The sequence below is a fragment of the Perognathus longimembris genome, chromosome 5 (genome assembly GCF_023159225.1).
Source record: "Perognathus longimembris pacificus isolate PPM17 chromosome 5, ASM2315922v1, whole genome shotgun sequence".
In the NCBI taxonomy this organism is placed as follows: Eukaryota; Metazoa; Chordata; class Mammalia; order Rodentia; family Heteromyidae; genus Perognathus; species Perognathus longimembris.
In genome coordinates this window covers 63,747,431-63,771,956 of record NC_063165.1, presented here as the reverse complement: position 1 = coordinate 63,771,956, position 24,526 = coordinate 63,747,431, and the positions used below count along the sequence as shown (strand labels likewise).

Genomic DNA, 24,526 nt, shown 5'->3' with positions numbered 1-24,526 from the left:
CAGTAGGGTCAAAACACAGAAGGAGTTCGAATTGTAAATCTGTTTTTAAAATTAGTTCAAAACAGAGCTATCCCAAGTTTACTGGATCAGGACTGTCAAGCAGGAATTGAGCTAAGCTAAAGCCTCGGGGACTGAGTCACAAGTTCTTTGCCTGTCTGACTATGATGTATACTATGATGCTGTTCAAATGATGGGTCAGTGTGGAGCCACATACCCCAGTGCTAAGCACCCTTCCTTTATGTGATCCAGGTGAGGAGGTTGCATTATTCCTTAATGTAGTATGTTTCATAGTCTGTGGCCTGGTTCATGTGATATGATGTGTCTGATATTGTCTGATATGTGTCTATTTGTTTCTGATTTAATTTGATAAGTTCGTAGTAATTTTTTATTATGTATCAGTCTGCCTCATAATTTGGATGGTTATTTGCACAAATAAGATGGGGAATCATTCTGCTTCAGCATTTGCACTGAAAACGGATGTAACTGCTGTTTCATAAAATGGAGTCACTCAGGGAAAATCACACAGCCTGAAAGTGAATGTTTTCTACAATACAAAGTAACTCTGGATACAGAAAATACTTCTGGGACTTAATGTATGTTAGTCCTCATAGGAATCCAATGGAGTCAGCTATGAATTTCTTTATAGTGTAGCTCAAGAAACTAATGTTACGGATTACGCTATGCCACATGTTTGAATCTTGTGTCCGTCTTCCCCATGGTGTCCCAGTTCAGCTCTCCATTGGCACTGAATTGGTTTGTTGGTACTTGGAAATCCTCCGGAAGTACATCTCTGTACTACTGTCCTGTTCTGTGTTATATGTTTTTCTGGAACCTGGGACTGGTCCATCTGGAACTTCCCCAATAAATTCATCTTTTTACTTGAGACTGTCTCTGAGTGGTGGGCTCTTGGAGGGATGGGGGATTGCCCCTCCCTTGGACGCCATTACATTTGTGGTGCATTGGCCTGGTGCATTGGTCGGGACTGTCTGAGTGACCCCGTCTGTAAAGGTGTGCTATGGAGCGCACTGTCTGAGTGGGCCCATTTGTGTGGGTCTGTCTGAATCTGAAGGTGCAGGCTATAGGCTTGAGACAGAGAGAAGCTGGATGCAGCAGAGCTCTCTAAGGTGGGGGTAGTCAAGGGTCACCTTGACCCCCTTCAGAAGGTTCTCATAATGGAGGGTGAAGAGCATAGAGAATAAAATTGTGACCATTGTGCCCTAATGGCTATTTTGCTTCTGTGCCTTTGCTTGCTGACCCATGGGGAAGTGGAGAAATACCAGCATTCTCCATATAGCTACTCTGTAACCACACCCACACACACACACCCCTCTGTGAACTCTGTACATACCCGAACCTGAGTACTGGAGATAATGGCCATCTGGCCTGGGACGTGATTAATTGTCCACGCCCGGAGCCCACTCAAGGTTGGACATGACTAAGTGCCTGGTCTCAGACCCCGGCCCGGATCTGGGCACAAGAGACAAGAACCATCTGGCTCCAGGAATGTGGCTACGTGACCACTCCTGGAGGCCCCCCCGAATCTGTATCCCAAGGTTAAGGCCGGCTGGCCCATACATTAGGTGGGAAAACCCAGGCCAATCCTGAGGTGACCAGTAAACTAGGGCAAATGTCAACCAATCATGTACTTGTAATCAGGGGTCTTCCCCAACTTCCCTGTACTTGTCTGTAAAAGCTGTGCTGGAGTTGTGCTCGGGGCCTCTCAGCGTCACTGGCAACGAGTGCGCAGCTGGGGGGGGGGGGGGGTGTCCGGGTTTGAACTCGTAATAAACGACCCTTGCGGTTTGGCTTTGACTCTGGACTCTGATGGTTGTCTTTGGGGGCCTTGAAATCTGGGCATTACAGAGGGATGTGTTGGTTGTGATCTAACTTTACAGGAAGACATGGGACACTAGGCCTCCGCAGGTATCCAGTTTCAAACAGCCTCCCCAGGTCTCCTGGGATCTGGAGGACGCAGGGGAAGAGAGGTAGCTTCTTTAACCATTTTCTTCCAACTGAAGGTATTTAAAAGTCAATTGATCTGTAAAATGCTCTAGTCAAAATTGGGCTGAGACTAGAGTCAAGTACAGGGTGGACTGAGTCTTAATCCAGGGAACCCCCTTCCAGCTATCTTCAACAGAAGAGTATCTGGTGTGCTAAAATGTCTTGCTAAAACTAGCAAGCCATGGTAAATGAGGCTGGAGAATGTTAAAGCCATTTGTTAAAAGTTTTGTCTTAAATCTTGGATGGTTATTGCAAGAGTAAGATTGGCATAAATACCTCTTGCCACTGAAAAATGTACAGCCGATATTTATTTTGCACACTTTAAGATCTTTTGAATATGTGTGAGTGTGAACATATTCAAGATTATAACTGTCAGTATGATGTTAAAATGGGTGAGTTTAAGTTTAAACTCAAAGGTCAACAAGTTAGATGTTTTAAAGGATTAGTGCATTGTTTTAAAAGAGGAACTATAGTTCAAAAGATTTCTAAGGATTTTTAATTTGCAGTTGAAAAAATGTGGGTATCTTAATGAATTAAGATGTTTGAACTCTCATCAAGTTATCTAATTTAGCAAAAGGCATTGGGAACTTGAAATTTATTTTCCTCCACTGTTAAAATTTGGGGCTAAATGTTAGATATTTGGATGTAAAAGTTTGTTACTGTTAAAGAATTGCTTGGGTTTCTCAGTCAGATGGAGAGAAAAAAAAAAAAAAAAAAGACAGGAAAACTTAGGACAGGCCTGTGTGCCTACCCTAAGGAGTGAGGAGTGATCTAACAAAGGTGTAGCGTAGCCAGTCCACATGGTGGCACGGGCCTTGGAGGGAGTCCACATGGTGGGACAGCCATAGGGAGCATCCATTCATGGTGGAAGAGGGCAAACTGGCACCAAGACAGTTAATCAAGCTTTAAGGAGTAGGATGGAGATAGGCCATTCTGTAGGCCAATGGAGGCTTTTCTTTTGTCTCTTTTGTTTTCAGGTGAGCATTGGAAACCTGGTGGTAAAAATAAATGATTTGACTGATATTTCTAAAACTGCTCCTTAGGATGGATTAAAATTGAAAAAAATCTTAAAGGAGGGTTAAAAGTTTATTTACCTGATATAATTTGATTTCTGTACTTTTTTGTAGTTTGGATGTATTGAAAAAGCAAAGATGCTAAGTCTGGATTCTCATGTTCGTAATTCTGGTGTACACTGTGGAATGTACTTTTGTTACAATTGTTTTGGGTATCAGTTTAATGATTCAGGTACTGAATTTTATGTGTATACTGTGATGTAATAGTAAGTCTCTAACTACCTTAAGTTACATATAATCAGGAAAATATTTTAAAGTATATTAACAAATGGGGATAGAAGTAAAATTCTCATTAACTCTCTGTATGTAGAAAGAAATAACAGAATGGGCTAACTTTTCTCACTAATTTGTTGGAAAGCTAAATGAACAAGTATTTCTATTTTTGTAATTGTAATTCTTGCATTAAGGAAAAATTGCCAATTGAGTTCAAAGGTCTTCATGCAGTAACTGAGACTGATGAAAAAAATGGCTCTTCTAAAACAGGCAGCCTGGAGGCAATGTGTGCCCTGGGCTTCAGAGTTTTTTGGATGCAAATAAAGGCTGAGGTGTAGGTGTTAAAGGAGGTTATTAAAAGGCTTTAGAATGCATTTCTAGATAAGAAATTTGGAGGTAAAATCAAGCAGCCTAAAGCAATGGGTGGCACCTAGGCTCCAGATTTCTTCAAATACCTCCAGGCTTCAATTTTTCAAATGCAAATGAGAAAGCTAAAGTGTAAGAGTTACAGCAGAAGTTGGTAAAAGACTTTAGAGATCAAAAATGGATTTCTAGGGCTGGGGATATAGCCTAGTGGCAAGAGTGCCTGTCTTGGATACACGAGGCCCTAGGTTCGATTCCCCAGCACCACATATACAGAAAACGGCCAAAAGCGGCGCTGTGGCTCAAGTGGCAGAGTGCTAGCCTTGAGCGGGAAGAAGCCAGGGACAGTGCTCAGGCCCTGAGTTCAAGGCCCAGGACTGGCCAAAAAAGAAAAAAAAAAAAAAAAGAAAAAGTCACTCCTGGGACAAAATGGATGAAACATCCAGATGCAGTAAGCCACTGCTTGGATGGCAGAGATGGTGTCAGATCCTAGAGTCATGTGTGCTTGTGAAATGCTCAAGTTCGGATCCCCCGAAAGACCTCCAGAGACCAAGACCAATGCAAGCAGCAAAAAGGGCATTTATTTCGAGCTAGCTCGGTCTTGCGCACACTCAGCATGCTGGTAATGCAAGAGGCCCTGAGCCTCGGGCTCCCAGCTGTTTTATACATTTTGGGGGGAAGGCAGGGACTTAGCATATCATAGCATCTTTTAACAAATCAACACACACCGCGGGAAAATTAAAAAATAATCCTAAAGCATTGGCACATTTGGTAGGGGGAAGGAATCTGGAAAGGGCCATTGGTCAGTTTAAGGGACTGATGCATTTAAAATTGATTGGTTAAGCCATAGGGGTGTAGCAAGGGGGATGTGTGCACAGCTGCAGGGTTTTAGTTAGGCATTGGACATTGTACTCACAGTTGGATACTGGAAATCCTGCTCACAAATATTGGAAATCACACTCACAATTAGATACTGAAAATTCCACTTACAACAGCGAGGGGTGGGGGGAGTAGGACTTACGGTAAGGTCAGTCATATACAGAATGGGGTCTTAGTACAATATGGAGTTACTGTGATCCTTCTGGATTTATACTTGGCCCTTTAAAAGTTAATCAGAGCCAGGAGGTCCTAGAAGTATAGTTTGTAAGCTTGCCTTTCTAATGCCCATGTCTGTCTACTGGACAGGAACTTGCCAGTCATCTGTGATAGTGGGTAGCAAAACTGAAGTTTGTCACATGGGGGGATAATTTAAGATCCCAACCTCCTGCATCTGCTCAAAGCCCTAACTAGCAGTGAGAATTCTGAGTTGGCATATCTGTTCAGGAAAGGATGCTTGTGGATCTGAGATTGTCTTTATTGAGACCTAAGGCCTACAAAGGTAATTTAGGCATTGTTAGGTCATCAGTGATCAGTTTCCCCAGCCAGTCAGGAAACTGCTTTTGCAAACTAGAATGTTAAAAGGCTACAGTGCTGTAGCCCAAGAAGAAGTCTGTATAGTTGTTAAAGGTTAAATGTGATTTCCAGTTAGGAGTAAAGCTCCTAATGGACATCTCATCCTGCAGCCCCTTGGTAAAGAGGGCTAAGAGTATAGGTTCCTGGCTCAGTAAGGTCAACGCCCCTGAGTCAGCCTGAAGAAGTTACAGAAGATGGATGATCTTCGCCCATCAGCTCCCCTTTAGGATCAAGGGATTGTAGTTATTTTTAGAAGATGAGGCTGGATAAAACAGAGCTATAGAAAATAGTGCTAACAAGTGTACAAGCATACAGACTGCACTTGTGAGAGACAGTTATAGGCCAAACCTTCTAGGTTGGCCTAGAAAATCCTAGCCTTATTGAAAATGTCTGATTACTAAAAGTTATTGCCCTGGCATAATTACCCAAGTGCCATTGATTGCCTAAAGCTATTTTGAAATTCAGTGGGGCACCAGCCTACAAAAGCCAGTGTACTTAAAAGGTAACCAGTAAAATAGTAGATTTCACTAAAGTCAGGCATTAGGTTAAACTTCTTTAACCAGTTTATGCAGAAAGTTTCAGGCAGCCCAGCAGAAAGTGTGACATTTCTATTGGAACCACTGGGAGACACTGCTGCCTGCTGCTGCTACATTCCCTGCACATCCCATTTGGGTTAAGATGGAGGACAGCCTGACAGTCATCTGGAAGAATCTATATCTTTACCCTGTGCACCCTTACCATGGTAAAAGATGGGACTTCATCACTCGCAGCTTATTCCTGCTGGAAGGCCACTCTGGATCTGCTGAAACTAAGATTTTGGGGGGACATTCTTTCTCTGGTAACCTTCCCACTCCTCTGCGTTGACTGGAGTTGATTAGCTCTATTAAGAAAATTGGAAAGCATGCGTGGCAGGCTAGAGAGTCACTCCCAAGCAATGCCTGGGGTGGGAGGTGTGTCCAAGTGTATTAGAGTATGTCCAGATGGATTAAGGGAGAGAGAAGGGAGGGAGGTAACTGCCTCCAGGTGTGCCAGTTACCTAGGTAACTGGATGGAGCTTTTAAAAGGTGAAGACATCTACAGCCCTCCTGGGGGTGGCTATCACAGATAACCTGTTTCTTTCTGGGTGCAAAGCTTAAGAGCAGCAGTCCCATCAGACTGGCCCTTGTCTCATCTTTGCTCTCCCCAGCAGCCCGTGGGTGGAATCACTTTATGATTCTGCAAAATAGGCAAGAGCTGGATTCAAACTTAGTCAAGATTAAGCTCTCCAAAAGAAATCAATGATTTGATTTCTATGTACAAGAAAAAAAAAACTGGGGGAATTTAATATGGAGGTCAGATCTGGCCAGCGAAAGAGGACAGAAGCTGACTCCATCTCCACTGCCTCCCCAGCCCCAGCTACGCAGAAGCCTGGGAAGATTCCCTCTCCTTGTAAAAAATAGTAACCCCCCCCATCCGCATGCCAATTCTTGATGGGAGTGCCTCGATTCCTACAGGAAGGGAAGCCCCATCCCCAGGTAATGGGAGTTCTTGAACCCCAAGAGACAGGGGTGGCACATGGTCTATAGGTTACTGAATCTGTCTGTCAAGTGCTTGGAACTGGGAGCTTCCTGTGATCCTACCCCCTGACCTGACCCTATTTAGGGGCAGGACAGCTCAGGTGCCATTATACCATGCCACATGTTCAAGTCTTGTGTCTGTCATCCCCATGGCGTCCCAATTAAGCTCTCCATTGCAGCTGAATTGGTTTGTTGGTACTTGGAAATCCTCCAGAAGTAAGTCTCTGTGCTACTGTCCTGTTCTGTGTTATATATTTTTCTGAAAACTGGGACTGGTCCATCCGGAACTTCCCCAATAAATCCATCTTTTTACTTGAAAAAAAGAAAGAAAGACACAAGCAGGTCTCACCACGGGGTTTCGGAGGAAGAGAGCTCGGCCTCCTCGGGCACTGCAGAGGACACTCAGCTTTATCAGAGCCACTATCTTGCTTCTAAGGAATCCAGAAAATTTCTTATATTCTGTATCTTTGAACATTAAAGATATGTTCTTATGCCATTGCTTCAATAATATTCAAAGTTGAATACCCTCAATTCATTATGAACTATGAAAAATAAACATTTATTATTCATGACAAAGTAAAAAAAAAGAAAAAAGAAAAAAAGAAAGAAACTAAAGTTCCTATTACAAAGAAATAGTACTAAAAACAGCTTTGTACTGGCATAAGAATAGACCTGAGGATCAATGGAACAGAATATAAGACTCAGAAATGAACTAACAGACCTATAAGCCACCCAATACTTGATAAAGAAGCCAAAAACATAGGATGGAAAAAATTCCAAATGGATCAAATGGATCAAAGGCCAGATAACATGAAAATATAACAAGCAGGGATAGGGGAACACTAGCGTTCCAAGGCACAGGTCAAAACTTACCAAGTAAAAATTCAGAACTAGGGGCTGGGAATATGGCCTAGTGGAAAAGTGCTCGCCTCATATACATGAAGCCCTGGGTTCAATTCCTCAGCACTACATATATAGAAAAAAGCTGGAAGTGGATCTGTGGCTCAAGAGGTAGAGTACTAGCCTTGAGCAAAAAGAAGCCAGGGACAGTGCTCAGGCCCTGAGTCCACGCCCCAGGACTGGCAACAAAAACAAAACAAATAAAACAAAAATTCAGAACTACAACAAATCAAAGAAAGACTGGATAAATAGGACTACATCAAGCTGAAGAGTTTCTGCATGACAAAAGATATAGCTAGCAAGATAAATAGAAAGTCCACAGAATGGGAGATCTTTACTAAGTATACATCAGACAAGGGCCTTATACCTAAAATATACTTAGAGCTAAAAGAATTAAACCCTGAAAAATCAAATCCTCAAGAAAACAACAACCCAATTAATAAATTGGACAAAGATTTAAATAGAGACTTCTCAGAAAAAGTAATGATAATGCCTAATAGACACAAGAAATGCAAGTCAAAACAACATTAAGATTCCACTTCATCCCAGTTAGAATGACCATTATCAAGAAAACTAACAATAACAAATACTTGCAGGGGTGTGAACAAAAAGGAATGCCACTACACTGTTGGTGGGAATGTAAACTTGTCCAGCCACTCTGGAAAGCAGTATAAGGATCCACAAAAGACTGAATATATAGCTTCCTTATGACCCAGAAATTCCACTCTTGAGCACTTATCCAATTGGCAAGAAACTATGCCACACTAAAGCTACCAGCACAACCATGTTCATTGCAGCATGGTTTACCATAACCAAGACATGGAATCAAACCACATGCCCTCAGTGGACGAATGGATCAAGAAAATGTGGTGTATATACAGAATGGAATTCTATGCTTCCATCAGAATGACTGATATTGCCTCATTCATAGGGAAATGGAAAGATTGTAAAAAATTATATTAAGCTAACTAAGCCAAACCCAAAGAAACAAGTTGCATGGTTTCCTTCGTGTCATAATTAGAATGTGCCTATAAATCTATAAGTAAACACAATGGATGGTAAAAAAAAAATTACATTTGGACATGATAAATTAAACAGGACACAGGCTGAGATTGTGGCTTAGTGGTAGAGCACTTGCCTAGCATGCATCAAGCCCTGGGTTCGATTCCTCAGCACCACATAAACAGAAAAAGCTGGAAGTGGTACTGTGGGTCAAGTGGTAGAGTGCTAGCCTTGAGCAAAAAAAGCTCAGAGACATGCTCAAGCCCTGGATTCAAGCCCTGGATTCAAGCCCTGGAACTGGCAAAAAAAAAAAAATAGAACAGGACCCTAAATATTCACATAGTGATACCAAAGGATATTCTTAGGAGAGGATCACAAAGACATAATAGCTATGATCATTTAAAAATCATGTTTATCAAAGTGAACTACAAGAAAAGAAAACAAGAGGGTTTTGTGTTACCTTTCAAATTTTCCCTCTTTGTTGCTGTTTTTTATTTCTATACTTTTTGTCTTATATGTAAGTTTATTTGTTTGGGGGAGTATAAGTGGGAGCAGAGAAATGATGGGACAAAGGGTGAACTAATGTAGCAGTGATACTTATTAGACACTGTGTTGAAAATGAACAATGTAACTTGTGGAAGAGAGGAGCCAGGAAAGAAAACACTGGGAGAAAACAAGGGAAGAGATGACACAGTTCAAAAAGAAATGCACTCATTACCTGATTTACACAACTGTAACCCCTCTGTACATCATCTTCGCAATAAAAATAAAGGAAGAAAGAAAGTTCTAGTCAAATTATGTGTACAGCCCAGTTCTGGTCCACTCCAAAGCCCCTGTTTCCTCCTCCACCAAAAAGCTACCAAAGCTGAAAGATCACATTGGCCCTGATCATCTCTCAGAAAGTAGTGGAGGGCTTGCCTCTGTGACTACTCCATTCCCACATCTCACCTGATGGCCTCCACTGTCTCTCTCTTGCTCTCATCTACCTCATAGCAGTCAGGGACACTGTCAGACCTCCTAATGAAGAAACTCAGGTTTTCCTCTGTCCTAGCCAGAGGTGTTTGAAGCTCTCTCTAGGATTCCCATTTCTGCTTAGCTCTTCTGCTCCTTGATGGATCCTTACTCCTAATAGCAGAGTCTTGGGAATCCCCTCCTCCACAAAGTTGCTCTTTATCTGGAGCCCTACCAATAAAGATGTTTTGGGCTTGCATAACAGAATATCCAAGCAAACACTGTTTAAGCAATAGGAGTCTCAATGTAAGAAAACAGAAGAATCAAGTCCCATATTTGATGCAGTAGCTGAGTGATGTCATAGGACATAAGATTTTTCCACCTTTCCACTATGTAGAGATATCCCTTCCACATCATGTAATAGCTACCATGCTTTCAAACATCATATCTTCATACAACTCCAGTCCAAAGTTAGGGGAAAATAAAAACAAGTAGGCCTCATATTCTCCATTTCTCACTTTTTACCAGAAAGAAGTGATTTCTTCAGCTCTCCATCAGACTTCTCCTCGTTCATGTGGCCACCCTAGAACAATCATAGAAAATATAAGTATATAAATAAATTGCCATGATTGGCTTGGAACAAACTTGATTCATCCTCTGAAACATCCTCTGAGACTACCTTCCATGAAGATCGAGGATCAGACAGCTGATATGTAGATGAAATCAGATCCTCAGGGGGAGAACTTCACATAAACCTTTTGAGCACACCACAAGAGCATGCACAATCCTCCCACACCCTGTAGTCTTAATGTTGAGACTTCCTTTCTACCTACATGATTGTCACCATCCTATAGTAGAATTTGGAATAACACAACTTCATCCTCCTTATAACCACTTGTCTTTTGAAACCTCTCAAATTACAAACAACATTGACTGTACTCAATCCATCTCTCTCCAATAAAGCAACACCAAGAATAAAATTCAAATCCTCATTCATGAGAGATTCTGGTTACCAGATCACTTTACTGTTTTTTATATATCTCCCAAGTCCACTGACTTACCCCAGCCCCCAACATGAGCAATTAGCTCTCTGTTACCTTCCCCTCTATTTTCTTACCCCCGTCCCTAATATGAGCAACTAGCTCTCTGTTACCATCCCCTCACCCTCTAGTGTCCAACTAGGACAACTAGACTTGTACCAAAGACATACAATGATGATATCTCAAAGGGAAAAAAACAGTGTCATATTGGTACCTATGTCAACCTGCATGTGCCAGGTATAAGTCCTGTTCTGTGGAAGCTTTATTTTTTAACAAGATAACATAATGTACCAGCCATTGAGGAAAGCCTTACCATTGTGAAAACAATGTATGTCTTACTAGGCTATTTGGCTTTATAATGCCCATATCAATACATTCAGTCCCCACAAGAGTAACCTTACTCAAGAAAAATCTCTTTCCCAGGCCACAGATTGCACCTTCTGCCCCGAGCCACCTGTGTCTCCTGTACCACAAATTATAAACATCTGTGAGCTCAGCACTTGGGAGACTGAAGCAGGATGATGCACATTTGGATGCTAGTCTAGGTTACTTAGAAAGACCTTGTCTCAGAAACACATGCATGCATGCATGCATACATACATACATACAAAAATAAAAGTTTTACATCAGTAAAAAGGAAAAGCCACCATCTTCGCCTGTTAATTTTCTGCTACTACCATTTATATTCCAGGATAAGCACTTTAAAGTTTAATCCACTTAGCCTTCCTACTAACCCAATATTTCAGTACTGGAATCTCCATCTTAAAGACATAAAAAGATGAGATCACATTATTTTTCCAATTAATACCCAAGGCCCCAGAGAACTAAGAAGCTGTACTCTTACCTCAGGTGAATGGTCCCTTGTGTAACCCCAATTCGCAAGAGGAGATCCTCAACCTCTCCCACTGCCATTCTGTAAAGACTGCTGGCCTGGTACCTCTTTCCCACCCAACTCAGGGCCACCTTTATGCTCCTTTTGGCTCCTGTCTATCAAAGGCTCAGCCTAGACTGCTGGGCCAACTCCCCTTGTTGACCTCACCCCATCATCATAATAAAAAAAGATAAATTCTTTCCTAAAAAGCAATGAGCTAGGACCTGTCTGAATCAGGAACAGGAAATTTCTTGAAAAGGAATAGAAAGATGAAACCCACAACCAAACTCTAAAGGAAGTGCTAAATTTAAAGCCAACTGTTATGTAATTTTACCCAGATGGGTCATTTTAAACAGATCTGAGTCAGTGCTTTATTTTCTCATACAGATTTCCACAGAGAGTATATACTTTCCATGGCATAACTTTTTGCTTTGGTCAACATAATAAAAGGCTTGTTTTTTAAAACATTCTATTCATGGCCACTTAGCCTGGTCACTGAGCGTCACTCTGGAATGACACTGGAGACCCGACCTTAAGAAAATCAAGTGTTTCCAAGACCCCTCCCAGGTGGTTTTGAGCAACCTCCCCCTAAAACAGCCAACAAAATAAGGAGTCAACATGTAGACAGCTCTTCTTAAGGGAGCTGAGGCCAGAAACACCTGAAGCTCACTCTTGGGTGTGTCTCAGGGAACAGAGGAGGGTCATACTGACTCACAACTGATAATAGAACCAAGGTGCTGAAGTGTTTTTTTTTTTGTTGTTTTGTTTTGAAAGATTCTTTTATTTTGTTTTGTTTTTTGTTTTTTTTCTAATCCTGGGGCTTGGACTCAGGGCCTGAGCACTGTCCCTGGCTTCTTTTTGCTCAAGGCTAGCACTCTGCCACTTGAGCCACAGTGCCACTCCTGGCCATTTTCTATATATGTGGTACTGAGGAATTGAACCCAGGGCTTCATGTATACGAGAAGAGCATGTTACCACTACGCCATATTCCCAGCCTAGTTTTTGTTTTTTGACGGTACTAGAATTTGAACTAAGGGCCTTGCACTTGCTAGGCAAGATGCTCTAACACTTGAGCCACAAATCTAGGCCATTTTGCTTTTATGTTATTTATCAGATAAGATCGTTTTTCTGCCCAGCCAGCCTGTGGCCACAACCCTCCTACCTAGAAGTACAGCACTATGCTTAGCTTACTTGTTTTGGGGATTGGGGTTTTATTTTTTGGTTTGGGGTTTTGTTTTTTTTGTCAGTCATGGGACTTGAACTCAGAGCCTGGGTACTGTCCCTGAACTTTTCTGCTCAATGTTAGTGCTCTACCACTTTCAGCTATAGCATCACTTCCAGTTTGCTGGTGGCTCATTAGAGATAAGAGTCTCACCAACTTTCCTGTCCAAGTTGGCTTCAAACAACATTTCTCAAATCTCAGCCTCCTGAGTAGATAGGATTACAGGTGTGAGCCACCAGTGCCCACCCCTAGCTTATTTGTTGAGATGGGAATCTCACGAACTTTTGGCCCAGGTTGGCCTCAAACCACTATTCTTCCTATCTCTGCCTCCTGAATAGCTATGATTACAGGTATAAGCCACTGAACCCAGCAGAAGTTTGTTTACAATACACTACTACAGACCTCATATTTCATCACATCCCAAGAAATTCCCTATTATTATTTTTTCTTCCTCCTCCTCCTCCTCCTCCTCCTCCTCCTCCTCCTCCTCCTCCTCCTCCTCCTCCTCCTCCTCCTCCTCCTCCTCCTCTTCTTCTTCTTCTTCTTCTTCTTCTTCTTCTTCTTCTTCTTCTTCTTCTTCTGTCTTCGTCTTCATCTTCATCTTCGCCTTTTTTGTCTTCTTCTTCTCCTTCTCCTCCTCCTCCCCTTCTTCCTCCTCTTCCTCCTTCTTCTTCTGGTGCAGATACTAGGGCTTCAACTCAGGACCTTTATGCTGTCCCTGAGCTTTTTTGCTCAAGGCTAGTGCTCTACCACACTTCTGGCACTTTTTTTTTGGTACTTACTTGGAGCTAAGGGTCTCACAGACTTTCCTGTCTGGTCTGGCTTTGAACAGTAATCCTCAGATCTTAGCCTCCCAAGTAACTAGAATTACAGACATGAGCCACCAGCACCTGATTCCTGCTCTTCCTTTTCTTCCTCTTTCTCCTTCTCCTCCTTTTTCCCCTTCTTCTCTTTCTTCTCCTCCTTCTCCTTTGGCTCTTCCTCCTCCTCCTTCTTCTTTTGTCAGTTGTGGGGCTTGAACTCAGCGCCTGGGCACTGTCCTTGAACTTTTTTGCTCAAGTCTAATGCTCTACTACTTTAAGCCACAGCTCCACTTCTAGTTTTTGAATGGTTAATTGGAGATAAGAGTCTCACAGACATTCCTGCCCTTGCTGGCTACAAACTGTGATTCTCAGATCTCAGCCTCTTGAGTAGCTAGGATTACAGATGTGAGCCACTGGTGCCTTGCTATCCCTCCTCCTCCTCCTTTTCTTCTTCCTCCTCCTCTTCCCCCTCTTCTTTCTTCTTTTAATTAACTTTTGCTATATATCTATTCGAATACTGAAACAATAATAAATGCACCTTGTTGGAAAGTTGGAAATTCTAAAAAGACTCAAAATTACTATTTGATATACTAGGTTAAACCCATTCTAGTTTAAGAAAGTGGAGTGTATGCATTTCTTTCCATCATCAAATTCAGTGACATTTATAGGTTGAAATTGGCCATAGTAGGAATACTCTCCTCATAGAAATTGGGGATCACTAGCCAGGCACCAGTAGCCAGGCAGCACTGGCTGGTGCCTGTAATCCTAGCTACTCAGGAGGCTGAGATCAGAGGAACATGGTTTGAAGGCAGCCGAGGCAGCAAAGTCTATGAGATGCCTATCTCCGATAAAGTACTCAGAAAAAGCCAGAAGTGGTGCTGTGGCTCAAGTGGTAGAGCACTAGGCTTGAGCACAAAGAGAGGTCCAGAGACAGCACCCAGAACCTGAGTTCAAGTCTCAGACTGGTATGCGCGCGCGCACGCATGCACACACACACACACACACACACACACACACACACACACACACACAAAGAATAGAAAGGAAGGAAGGAAGGAAAGAAGAAAGGAAGGAAGGAAGGAAGGAAGGAAGGAAGGAAGGAAGGAAGAAAAGGAGGGAGGGAAGGAGGGAGAAAGGGAGGCAAGGAGGAAGGAACAAAGGAACGAAGGAATGAAGGAAGGAAGAAAAGAAGTTGGGAAATACTACAATTCAGAGCTTTCTGTTTTCTCAAGAGTTAGTTTTTGCCAGATGTCGGTGGCTCAGGCCTGTAATCCTAGCTACTGAGGAGGCTGAGACCTGAGGATCATGGTTCAAAGCCAGCTTGGGCAGGAAAGTCTATAAGACTCCTATAAAATACTACTCAGAAAAAGCCAGAACTGGAAGGAAGTGGAGGTATGGCTCAAGTTGTAGAACACCAGCCTTGAGTGAAAAAGCTAATAAGAGTGTAACGCCAAGTTAAAGGCTCAGTACCAGCACACACACATGCACACATGTACACATGTACACACACACACACACACACACACACACACACACACACATACATACATACACAAGAAAAGAGTATTCAAAGAACCAAGTAGTGGAAATAAGCATAAGGTCAAAGCAGGATCAGTTGATGTTATTGTTTATTTAATGAGTTTTTCAAAACAGCTCAGTGCCTCAGTTTCTCCATCTGAAATTAAAGGTAATAGTATATGTTTCAATTTACTATGGAGATGAGAAAATTAATTGCTATGTGTGAACAACAGTTGGCATATATTAAGCATTACACTAACAAACTTTTCTGAAGAAGAGAAAGCATGTGTGTATCATTCTATATCCAGCTGCTGGCTTGCAACCAAAAAATGCCTTCATTACAATGCCCTTTGTTAGTCTGGAAAAGCTGGACCAGCCCAGCCCTCTATTGTCTCTGTATCATTTTGGATCATTTCCATATAAGCAGAGTGCAGGGGTCCATGAACCACCTCCCTAAACCACCTCCCTAGAGGAATAAACATTTCCATCACTCCACCCTTTGCAATGAAATGTTATTTTAACCATAGCAGTCCATCAGAGAAATCATCCCCAAAGTAACCCACATTAAACAAGTGAATTGAAAAATAAAGATGATACTATAGAGCATTATTTGTGGAGAGGTTTCTGGACTAGGAGCTCCACATGCATCTTAACTCTCTTTACAGTTGTCCCTGGCTATGTCTGAGTTCACTTATTGAAGCTTCATTTATCACCATTAAAAAAAATTAGGTAAGTGGTGATCCCTCACCTATCTTGGGAATTATGTCCCAGAAATGCGAGCAATACGTGAAAATCCAGGAAGTATCAGTAATAGATAGCTGACCCTCCTATATTGTGGTTCATTTATTGCTACTTCGTGGATTTTCACCTGTCATAAGGGTCTCTGGAACATAACTCCTGTGACAGGTGAGGGATCACTGTATCCTGATGGTTTTATAAAATAGGCTACTTTCCCTTTTTACAACCAATGAAACCAAGATCCCACACCGAATTGGATGCTTTCTCCTAAGTCACACAGGGTCTACTATGGACGTTGCTTTTGGTATTTGACCTGCCCATGCGCTATTCTAGTGGAAAACTGCCAGCCCGTATCCTCTGTTGCTCAAGGAGCCACTCATGGTACCACATGATTCTATAGTTTCTCCTTATAAATTGGACTACAGTGGTGTCTTCAAGGCAAAACAGTCAAGTACAGAGATTAACTCAAAGACATACAACTGCTCAAAAAGACAGGATAGGTCTGCCCACCTACTCTTCCTTGCTTCTTTCTTTGAAAAACAGTCGACCACTGGAACCAGAAGCTAGTGGCTTAGAACTGTAATCCTAGATACTTAGGAGGCTGAGACAGGAATCAAAAGCTAGCCTGGTCAGAAAAGTCTATAAGACTTAGGTTTAACAAGCAAAAATCCAAAAGTAGAGGTGTGACTCAAGTGGTAGAGTACTAGCTTTGAGTGAAAAAGCCAAGTGTGAGGCCTAAGTCTTATATTGGCATGAAAAAAAATTAGAGTTGAGAGGGGTGACATTGATCAAGATGTATTCATTCAATGTCAACCCTTTTGCACAACTACTTAAAGAAAATTTAAAATTAAAATAAAAGTTAGGGAGATGGAAGAAGACGATGGAAAAACAACCGGAAATCACCCTAACTCTCTCTAACCAAACAGATTTAGGGACCTAACACTTGTTAGTCTAACAAGATCCTTTCCTAGATTGGGGAACAAAAGGCCCTTTGGGTGCAGGTAGCTGATAACCAGCTCCCTCCTTCTCACCTTGAAATAACATTCCATTTGGTCAGTCATAGCCATAAATGGTAACAGCAGGCCCTCTTATCTACCATTCCAACAGCGGCCATAAATCTTAGCCCACCATAATGGAATCCTCTGCTCTCATGTCCACATGAAATCCTGCTCTTGGCCCCTCTAGATTATGAAAACCTCCTTAGATCTCCATTCCAGTGAGAGAACTGGCTTTGTCAGCTTGTCTGCTGACAATAAACCCTTTTCTCTGTATGTGACAGTGTGTCCGTGTGGTTTTCTTGGATGGGCACTTTCAACATGCACTTCTCTGTGGGGCACGCCCGCCCAGATGCCTTGCATCATTAAGAGGCGGTACTAGCTGGCCCCGCCTCCCAGCCTTGGGACCACGTGTAGCCAAGATGGCGCCTGGTGGTGAACCCGGAGGTGGTCCTGTGGGCCGTGACATAGATGTAGGCTGCCCCTTAGGGAGGTCCCTCAGAGCTCCACCCTGATGAACAGCTCAGGCATCAAATCCCAGCCCCTATGTAGGTGCACGTACCCCTCCCCTTCCGCCACCCTCCGGCCCCTTTAAAAGAACAGCTCATTGCCGCCATTAAACGAGTCTTAGCGCTGACTGGCTCCCGGACTGTCTGTGTGTCCTCTGTCGAGACGGGGGCTGGGTGGCAGTCTGTCAGCCCTCTTATCCTCTTCCTGGACCCGTCCGCATGGGGTGTGCTATCCCATCTCTCCTGCAGGACAGCCCTGGAGGCTAAAAAACCCCAGCATTTCTGGCACCCAATCGTGAGGCATGAAGTGTGAAGGTAAAACTTTTCGGCGGCCCAGGCCAATCGGAATCCGAGGGGGGGGGGTCCCTGAAAAGATGGGGCATGCTCAAACCCAGCATGATGACCAAGTGCTCAAAGCACTGAGTCCATGCTACAAAACGTAGGTTTGGGGGGGTCTCAAATTCCCAGACCAGGAGGGTCTCGAAAGCATTGAAACATGCCATGATCTGGCTGGTGGCTGCCAGCCTTTTCAGCCTGGCTGCTTGGGAGGGAGCAGCCCTCCCGCTGCCCTGGAGGGGAGGGAGGGGCCTGGGCCAAGTTCCCCAGGCCCTGAGCCAAGTGCCCCTGCACCGCTGGAACACGTGATGGCCTCTGCCATGCCCCGCCCCCTCTGGAAGCTCCCTGATGCAAGCCTGGGGCCATGCCCTACCACAGCCGCTGCTGCCGCTGCCTCAGCACTGGGGGACTTCCCACCGCATCTTCACCCCTCCTCCACTGGAGGTTTCCCACCATGCTTTGTGGACCGGGAGAGGATGGCTTCTGAGGCAGCCTTAAAGAGCCTGGGAAACATTTGCTGAAATGCCGAAACATTTGCTGGATGGAGGGGGAGACAGTCCCCTGGCTGCCCAGGAGGAAAAAGCGCTTACTTGCTATTGGAAAGCTGAATGGATACATGTTTCTAATTTTGTAATTGTAATTCTTGCATTAAGGAAAAATTGTCATTTGAGTTCAAAGGTCGTGCAGTAGCCGGGACTGAAGAAAAAAAAATGGTTCTTTTAAAACAGGCAACCAGGAAGATAGATGCCCCCCGGGTTTCAGAGTTTTTTTGGATGCAAATAAGGCTGAGGCAGAGATGCAAAAGCTTTAAAGGCTTAAAATAAATTTCTAGATAAAGGATTTGAGCAGCCAGAGTACTCAGAGCAACCAACCAGGAAATATTGGGGGATTTCAAATGTCTTTAAACAGTCTGTGTAGAATCTTGCAGGAGGTGTGACAATCTATCCAGAGGATTCCGAGAGATGCTACTACAGCCTTACTCAGATGCAACCCATCTCTCCTGCTGGCCTGCTAATTTTGGATGGAAGACACAGCCACTTCAGATCCACTGAAGCTGAGACTTTTACATTGTCTTAACCTTGCCCTTTTGATTATTATTAATTTGTGCTCTCTTCCACCTGCCAGTAAGGTTAAATGATGATTTGATTTGATGGCACATGGATCTCATTCAGTCTGCTGTTCTCTGTTACAGCAGAACTCTGGTCAATTCTCAACAAGTTACCGGTGAGCTCTGTTCCTATTGTTCTCCCTGTTGCTTTAATTGGATATAAAAAGGGCTTTTATAGCTATAACTCCTTGGATTGCAGTTTGAAGCCAGCCCAGGCAGAAAATCTCTCTAAAACTCGATCTCCCAACTAACCAGCAAAGAGCCAGACTGGAAGCTTGGCTGAAGAGAACCAGCAAAATGCTGAAAGTGGCACCATGGCTCAAGTGGTAGAGTGCTAGCCTTGAGCAGAAGTGCTCAGGGACAGTGCTCAGGCCCTGAGTTCAAACCCCGTGAATGCTAATGGGAGCATGCCATCCCAGCAACAAGCACCTAGACCCCTGGGACTCAGCTAGTCCAGGGAACAAGGATCATGGAGAGGAGTAAGAGGAGAATGATGTCACTTCCTAAATGGAGTCACTTTGTCTTGCCCTTTCAAAACTAATGAGAGCCAGGAGATCAGGAGGAATAGTTGGTCACCTACCCAGTGCCCATACCTGTCCATTTTCCTTTTGATTACCAGCGTGCACCACCACGGCCAGCCCACTAGCCCTAAACACTTCCTTCAGTTATTCCTCCTTCCTTGTAATGGGCCACAATTGGGTTTATGTTCCAAATGGAACTTTTCTAGCTTATGCCCAGGGTATGTTCTCCTATGCCATTCATGTTAACTAGCCCTGTGAACTTGTCAGCCTTTTGCCTGACCTTTTCAAAAGTCTCTTTTAACAAAATAACATCCCTCACTGAGGTCACCACCTGGGAACTTGCAGTTCAAGGCCATCATCCTTCTACACTGCTATGCCCAGCACAGATCTGGACCCTGGAGGCCCTAGCCCTAGGAACTTCCTGATGTGCCCAAGCTACAGGAGCTGGCCAGAGGAGACCATGACACCCTCTGACCCTAATAATCATTCTCATGGAAATGATGAGGACTTTTACCAACCAAACTGGATGGTACCAGGCCAAATGATGAATCGGGGACCCCTGACTACTTCACCCCTTTTCAGCAGGAAGTAGCTCCAGAAGAGACAACCTACGCCCATACTCCCAGCCTGGTACCCCTCCTCTATTAATAAAAATCAAAAGAAGGAGATGTGGGGCACGCCCGCCCAGATGCCTTGCATCATTAAGAGGTGGTTCTAGCTGGCCCCACCTCCCAGCCTTGGGACCACGTGTAGCCAAGATGGCGCCTGGTGGTGAACCCGGAGGTGGTCCTGTGGGATGTGACATAGATGTAGGCTGCCCCTTAGGGAGGTCCCTCAGAGCTCCACCCTGATGAACAGCTCAGGCATCAAATCCCAGCCCCTATGTAGGTGCACGTACCCCTCCCCTTCTGACACCCTCCGGCCCCTTTAAAAGAACAGCTCATTGCTGCCATTAAACGAGTCTTAGCGCTGACTGGCTCCCGGACTGTCTGTGTGTCCTCTGTCGAGAGGGGGGCTGGGTGGCAGTCTGTCAGCCCTCTTATCCTCTTCCGGACCCTTCCGTGTGGGGTGTGCTATCCCGTCTCTCCTGCAGGACAGGAGAGTGCAGGAGGCTAAAAAACCCCAACACTTCTCCTCAAGAGATGGACAATAATAAGTGTATAAACCAATAGAGAATCATGAGAATGAACAAAACACATAACTTGTACACATAAGGACAGAAAATTGTGAAGAGCCCTCCCCAACCCCCATCCTGCTGAGCAGTACCATGCTGCCTGGGACCCTGAAACTGACCAGAAATTGCAGCATCCAGACTCAGTAAACTTCTGCAGTGCAGACCTACATTGCACACACACACAGAGAGAGAGAGAGAGAGAGAGAGAGAGAGAGAGAGAGAGAGAGAGATATCAGCTGTGGGGCACTGCAACATCCAGGCCTGAAGAACTACCACAGCATCACTGATCAGCCCACAAACAAAGCAGCTAAGTTTCAAGAGGAGCTGCACATGAGCCGGAACTTCGGGACCCAAGCAGCGAGACTACAGCATCCATTGCAGATATCTACTACAGCACCAAAGGTCAGCCCACAGCCAATTTCCAGGATCAGTGAGTACCCTGCCAGGGACACCCCCAAGACCAGCGCTGGTGGTGACCCACAAAGCCTGGCCCAGACCCCTCTCTCCTGCCAAAGAAGGGGCAGCACACTTGAAGAGGTCAAAGAGGCCAGAGCCCTTCCTCTCCCCCTCCCCTGTTGGCTTCCAGCAGGAGGCCACTGGGACTCGTACTGGGTGGACACTAGGACCCTGCATCCTCCACAGCCCTGGCTAGTGGCGCAGAAACAAGGCCTCTTTGAAAATAACACAAAACCTCCTTTCTGAAACCTCACACCCATCTCAGAGGCCTGAAGTTATTCTCTCCAGCCCTCTGCAGGAGACAAACCTAAGTGCAAACCAGCAGGCAGGTTGCTCCCCTGCCTAGAACTGCAAAGCAAATCCACAAGCATGCACAAGCCGGCAGTCAAGTGCCAGACATTGGCCACCGGAGGGGAGAGAACCAACCTGGCACCAAAGCACAAATGCCCATACTCCCGTGGGAAACTGTACCTCCTGAAGTACACACTCATCCCAGAGGCCCAAATCTAACCTTCCCAGCCCCAGCTACAGACCTGACTGAGCTCTTTTCACCTAACCCTGGGCCAAGCACTCACACAAGCACTTGCTGGCTTGGGGACCCTGCATGAGCTAGTCCACCCAGTGTGAGCTAGCCCAGGCCCTAGAGGGATGCCGCCTGTCGGGTACAAATAGGCCAAGCTCTGACCATAGCCCTGACAATCCCTGAACCCAAATGCATAAATTACAATGAAAGATTACAAGATTCCGGGAGGTGGAAATGTGGCTTAGCGGTAGAGTGCTTGCCTAGCATGCAAGAAGCCCTGGGTTCAATTACTCAGCACCATGTAAACAGAAAAGGCTGGAAGTGGCTGTGTGGTTCAAGTGGTAGAGTGCTAGCCTCGAGCAAAAGGAAGCCAGGGACAGAGCTCAGGCCCTGAGTTCAAGCCCCAGAACTGGCAAAAAAAAAAAACAAAAATAAGACAAGATTCATAAACAATCAAGACAACAAACCAAATCCAAAAGCCAACAACACTCCAGGGAAGGACTCCAATGAGAGTGAAGAAGAGATGGAGGACAAAAGAACCATTAAAGAAATGATGGCAGAAATGGCCAATGAAATAAAAGGGATATACAAAAACAATTTCAAGAACACAAAGAAAATCCAGGACTCCCAGAAAGATATGGAGATAAAAATAGAAACACTATACACCTCATTAAAAGATGAAATTAACAATATGAGAACTGATCTCAGAAGCATAAAAAGTTCAGTTTCTACAATGCAAACCACAATGGAATCCATAGGTAACAGAATAAGTGAAATGGAAAATAGATGATCAGAAATCAAAGATAAAACAGAGGAATTAAAAAGTCAAAAGTATGGAAAAACACTCAGAACCTACCAAAGAAATCCAAGAATTGGCAGACTCAGCCAAGAAAACAAATGTACGCATAATTGAGATCGAATAAGGGGGAAGAATTTAAAGAATTATTGAAGGCATTGAAAACCTATTCAGTAAAACAGTAACAGAGAACTTCCCCAGTCTTAAGAGAGAAAATCTCACCTGCCTAATAGAAGCATACAGAACCCCTAGCAGATAGGATCCAAGAAGAAATACTTCTAGAGATATTGTAGTACGAACATTAGACTTGAGCAGCAAGAATTGATTTTAAATGCTGACAAATCAAAGAAGGAGCTATGTTATAGTGGAAAGAAAATCAGAATCACTGCACACAAACCCTTAATGCAAGGAGAGCCTGGAATGGTATAATCCAATCCCTGAAGATCAACCCAACTGCCAACCCAAACTGGTGTACCTAGCAAAGCTATCATTTACATTTAATGGTGAAACTAAAACCTTCCACGACAAACAAAAATTAAAGGAATTCATGAACATGGAGCCAGCATTAGAGAATACTAAAGGAAGGAATACACCAAAGAAAACAATCAAAATCCAAAAGAAACACATCAGACAAAAATCATAGGAAGATGAAAGAAGCAAAATACAGGAAAACAAGAAAATGGCAGGAAACATAACAGATCTCTCTATAATAACCACAAACAGTAACAGACTCAACCTCCCAATCAAAAGAATAAGGACAGCAGATTGAATTTAAAAAAAAACACACCAAGATTCATCTATTATCATTTCCTAGAGACCTATCTTGCAGTCAAAGATAAAAACAAACTCTGAGTGAAGGGGTGGAAAAAGATTCTCCATGCAAATGCACCCTACAAGAAGGCAGGAATAGCCGTATTGATATCTGATTAAAAAATAGACTTCTCATTAAAGTCAGTACAAAAAGACAAGGAAGGTCATTACATATTAATGAAGGGAATGGTCCATGAAGAGGAAATCACAGTGGTCAGACATCTGTGCACCAATCAATGGAGCACCTAAATACATTGAACAAATACTATCAGACTTACAGAGCAGGATAGACCCAAACACAATAATAGTGGAAGATTTTAACACCCCACTCTCACCAAAGAACAGGTCAACCAAACAAAAGATAAGTAAAGAGGCCTCTGAACTAAATGGAGCCATAACCCAAATGGACCTAACCAGTATCTACAGTTTTCCACCCAACAATGACCCAGTACAGATTCTTCTCAGCAGCCCATTGAACATTCTCCAAACAGACCATATCATAGTTCACACAAAGAACCTAAACAAATACAAGTGGTTTGACATTGGGCTGGGAATATGGCCTAGTGGTAAAGTGCTCATCTCGTGTACATGAAGCACTGGGTTCAGTTCCTCAGCACCACATATATAGAAAAAGCCAGAAGTGGCGCTGTGGCTCAAATGGCAGAGTGCTAGCCTTGAGCAAAAAGAAGCCAGGGACAGTGTCCAGGCCCTGAGTTCAAGCCCCAGGACTGGCAAAAAAAAAAAAAAAAGAGGTTTGGCATAATCCCTTCCATCCTATTCAGGCACAGTAGAATCAAACTAGTTCTTAACAGCAAACAAACTGTTGAAATTACTCATATACATGAAGGCTGAACAGCACACTACTGAATAACACCTGGGCCACAAACCACTTGTGAGATTAAAGAAAAAAAGAAGAGAGGAAATTCAAATCAACAAGACCAGAGACACCACAGGAAACATTACAACAAACATCCAAGATATCAAAATGATTATAAAGAACTACCTTCAAAACCTATATTCACTAAAGGAAAACCTGACATAAATGAATGGATTTTTAGAAACATCAAACTTCCTAAACCAAGAATATATAAACCAGCTAAGCAAGCCAATAACATGCAACAAGATATAAGTAATCAGAAGTCTTCCAACAAGGGGCTGGGGATATGGCCTAGTGGCAAGAGTGCTTGCCTCGTATACATGAGGCCCTGGGTTCAATTCCCCAGCACCACATATACAGAAAATGGCCAGAAGTGGCGCTGTGGCTCAAGTGGCAGAGTGCTAGCCTTGAGCAAAAGGAAGCCAGGGACAGTGCTCAGGCCCTGAGTCCAAGGCCCAGGACTGGCCGAAAAAAAAAAAAAGAAGTCTTCCAACAAGACAAAATCCAGGCCCAGATGGATTCACCACTGAATTCTACAAGACTTTTAAAGATAAACTAATACCAATATCCCTCAAACTTTTCCATGACATAGAAACAAAGGGACTAATCCCAAAACTCATTCTATGAAATCAATATCACATTCACCCCAAAACCAGGTAAAGATCCAACAACAACAACAACAACAAAAATAGAACTACAAACCAATTTCTCTTATGAA

At 43.6% G+C, this 24,526-nt stretch overlaps 1 long non-coding RNA gene across 1 annotated transcript; it reads right to left on the bottom strand.

Moving 5' to 3' along the window:
* Window positions 1-852: 852 nt before the first annotated feature.
* LOC125351326 lies at window positions 853-19,097 on the bottom strand. The gene is made up of 3 exons (XR_007210931.1): window positions 19,087-19,097; window positions 12,005-12,010; window positions 853-964 (listed from the first exon to the last, which is right to left on the bottom strand). It is a non-coding gene; the product is annotated as an uncharacterized LOC125351326 (long non-coding RNA).
* Window positions 19,098-24,526: the final 5,429 nt, after the last annotated feature.